The sequence below is a fragment of the Suncus etruscus genome, chromosome 2 (genome assembly GCF_024139225.1).
Source record: "Suncus etruscus isolate mSunEtr1 chromosome 2, mSunEtr1.pri.cur, whole genome shotgun sequence".
Lineage (NCBI taxonomy): Eukaryota > Metazoa > Chordata > Mammalia > Eulipotyphla > Soricidae > Suncus > Suncus etruscus.
In genome coordinates, this window is record NC_064849.1 from 37,364,191 (window position 1) to 37,368,004 (window position 3,814).

The window sequence follows — 3,814 nt, forward strand, 5'->3', positions numbered from 1 at the left end:
TATTGTCACTAGTGTCAAGTGAAAAGAAGTAATGTTAAAATCTGAGTCACGGTTGAGGGAGGGGCAGGATACAAGGGGAGCTCAGTGGCAGATCTCTTGCCTGGCAAGCATTGGCTTCACATGTTCAAGTCCCAGCACCACCCCTAGACCAATGGCCATCCCAGCAACATTTTGGCTTTCTAGTACTGCAAGCACCACAACCCATTGAGTATAACTCCTTATCACAGCAACAATTAAAGAGAGAGATATGAAAATAAATGAGATGACTTTTTTTTTAAAAGCTTGTTATATATTTTGATACAGTGTGTTTCCAAATGTTTCTGAAGACTGAAGACATGACATCAATGGTCCTCAAACTACGGCCTGCGGGCCACATATTGTATTTATTCCCATTTTGTTTCTTCACTTCTAAATAAGATATATGCAGTGTGCATAGAAATTTGTTCATAATTTTTGTTTTTACTATAATCTGGCCCTCCAACAGTCTGAAGGACAGTGAACTGGCCCCCTGTTTAAAAATTTTGAGGACCCCTGGATGGAACACTTCCCTTGCATGTGTGAAGACATAGGTTCAACCCAATACCTCATACTACACTCCCAGCATCTCCTAAGATGAGCTCATCACCACCACAACAAAATGTGATCCTTGGCAAAAAAAACTAAGCCTTAACATTTCCTGAAAATGCTGTGACAGATTTGTATGCTGAAGCAATTTATAGTAATAGCAATCAACAACTTTGCAAATTAAGCTGAAGTCAATCTCAGCCAAGAAAAAAAAAATAAAGCTCTTGAGAAAGGGATGACAGAGACGAATAAAAGCAAAGAAGAAAAAGAACATTCTACACTTGATCTCAGCCAAAAGCCAAGAAGGAATGGGAAAAAGAACACTCTAATGGGAGAAAAACATCATTTGAGTTTTGGTGAGTTTAATGACAGCATGCTACTGCATAGCATTGATTCTTTGCTTTCTGCTTTCTTGGAAGAAAATATGCAGCATTTACTCTAAGTGCAGGGAAATGAAACCATTCCCTGGGAGTATTTAGGAGTTACAGAAAGAAATTTGGTACCAAAATATCAGGAGTCTAAACCTGGCATTTTTGAGTGAATGCCCTTAGATTTCAGAAGGACTGTGATAACTTCATTGTCTTCCTGCCCTGCTACTCATATGTGGAAGTAGTTCACATTTTTTCTCTCTGATTATCAGAGAATTTGTTGCCCTGGCAAAGTGAAGAACCTATGTTCTAAAAAATTAATACTGTTAGCTAGTGGGGGAGAAATGTTGATAGCAGGTTGGGCTTACATCTGCACATTCTTCATCCTTACCACTTATCTTTCTTTCTCAAAGAAAGAATTGACCTCCCAGTGTACTTACCCTTGTGCTTTAAATCTCACCTTTACTTTTTTCTCAGACATCTTGGTTCTATGAATAATGAAGTTCTCAGGAATCTGCATTTCATCTTTGTTTTCTTACTGTATATATTCTCACTGGCTGATGCTCATTTTATCTGGCTCTAGCAACTTTCCACGGCTGGTCATAAAGTCTATAAGTATAGGTAAGCAAATAAGAAAAGATTTATTGATACTATTTTATCATTCAAGACAAAATATTAGTATGTGTGTTTCAAAATTTATGATTATATATGCACATGTATAGCTAGATATTCTAAATCTCAACTCAAGCCAAGAAGTCTTTCTTGAGCTGGATATGCTTTTCAGTCTACAGACTGAAACATCTCTGCTTGGCATCCTCTAGATAATTCTCACATAACATGTCCAGATCATCTCTCCTCCTGTGCTTTCTACTATAGAAAATGATATTCTCACTCCTTCCCAGTTTCCTAAGCACAAGCCTGGGAATTACCTTTTATAATTCCCAGGTTTCTGGCAGTTATTCTCAGCATCTTTTTTTTCTTCACCACCTGTCTTTCCAACTGAACAACCATCCTGTCAATTCTATCTCATGAACTCTTCAAATTTTCCCTCACCACACTCAACTCTACTAGTATTTCCTTAGTTTAAACACATCGCTTCTTACCTCAACTATTGTAATAGACCTTTCTTCACTGATATTCTTACCTCTCCTTTATTGGCCATTTTATCACACTTACTCTACTCGCACCTCTTCTAACCCATTTTTTAAAAGAATATCTTTATTTAAGCACCATGAGTACAAACATGTTTGTAGTTGGGTTTCAGTTATAAAAAAGAACATCCCCTTCCCTAGTGCAACATTTCCACCATGAATGTCCCCCAACTCCCTTCTCCCCAACCCTGACCATATTTGAGACAGGCATTCTAGTTCTCTCACTCACTACCATTGTCATGATAGTTGTTAGTGTAGTTATTTCTCTAACTGCACGCACCGCTTTTTGTGGTAAGTCCTTTCAGCCCTTCAAGATACTTTAAGAATCCCCAAAAATGAAGGCTGTAAAACAGTCTTAGCTCTTTTTGTTATACTTTCTTATACTGTGGTTAGACAAGAGTGATTGCTGCTTGCTTTAAATGATAAACGGGTATCATCTGAAGGTCAGGGAAGTGAACTTAGGGTGTCTTACTTAATATGTTGAGGCTTAAATCATATTATTTGAAAAATCAAAAAATGTTTGAGGCATGCTCACTTCAGCAGCACATATACTAAAATTGGAACAATACAGAGAAGGTAAGCATGGCCCTGCTCAAGGATGACACATAAATTTGTGAAGTGTTCTATATTAAAAAAAAGTTTGAGGCTAAATTAATTTTTAAATTATTCATTAAATGCAACATTCCCTTTTATTAATAAATAAATTGAGGTCCAAAGAAGTTGAATGCAACTGTAAAAATATCTAGTTATGGTAGGTTTTCAATGACTTAAGGAGACTAAGTAGTAAACTATTCACACATTCTCTAGGAGCTTTCAATGTACAACAAACAATAATATTCCAATCATCATTTCAGGAACTCCACAAATAGAGTAACACATACACACAGGTCAAGTCAATATTTTACACAACATTAAAATAAAGAATTTTCAAAAAATATGATAAAATCATACAATTTTTAATATATAGTACATGTGCAGTCAAAAGAACAGAAGCTGTTCTCTTTCAAAAAGAGAAATTTGTTACAAAGGCATTAAATAGGTGAGAGACAAACAAGAAGAAAATTGAAGCAACAAATTGGAAAAATCCCTCCAGGATGTACAAAAGCAAGAAGATACTATTATTCCTTCTGTTAATAACAACAGAAGTTGCTGCTCCCAGAATTCAATCAGTTAGCTCTAAGTCAGGGGGTTATGAGTAGGAGCCAAGTCCCTAGAAAGAGAAACTGTCAAAGGGGGCCTAAATCCTAGAGAATAACCAGTAACTACTTCTTCCCAACACCATCACACTTCTTTGAGTCAAGATAAATTAGATGTGACTCTTCCCCGCTTCCCCTGATCTCTCTCTTTTCTGGTTGTTACTTGCAACCTGATTCATCTTCACCCTAAGAAGCACTCTGAGAAGATTTTTCCAACCCATTCTCCAAAGGAAAGAAAGCAGTACAACAACCTAATCTGGGCCAAATGCCTATATCCTGTGGGATTAGGATAGCGGAATAAGAAGTGAGTCATCACAAGTAACCCAAAGAAGTGTATTTCCTGAGAATAATGAAAACACGAAAATATGATGACTAATTGTAGTCAAATCACCTTCCAAGTTCTTTGCTTGGTTAATCCTTTTCTTCACTCTCTGACATAGAGTGGACTCTGAAAGAAAATTTTTAAATCTAATCAATTGCCTCCTTCCAGTCAGAAAAAGTACAGTTCAAAAAGACAGGAGATAGTGAAGTCTAT

General features: G+C 36.7%; 1 non-coding gene across 1 annotated transcript; it reads left to right on the top strand.

The window, feature by feature from the left end:
• The first annotated feature begins 2,610 nt into the window (after positions 1-2,610).
• On the top strand, positions 2,611-2,716 carry LOC126002258 (U6 spliceosomal RNA). Its single transcript, XR_007493015.1, has one exon. It is a non-coding gene; the product is annotated as a U6 spliceosomal RNA (small nuclear RNA).
• Positions 2,717-3,814: the final 1,098 nt, after the last annotated feature.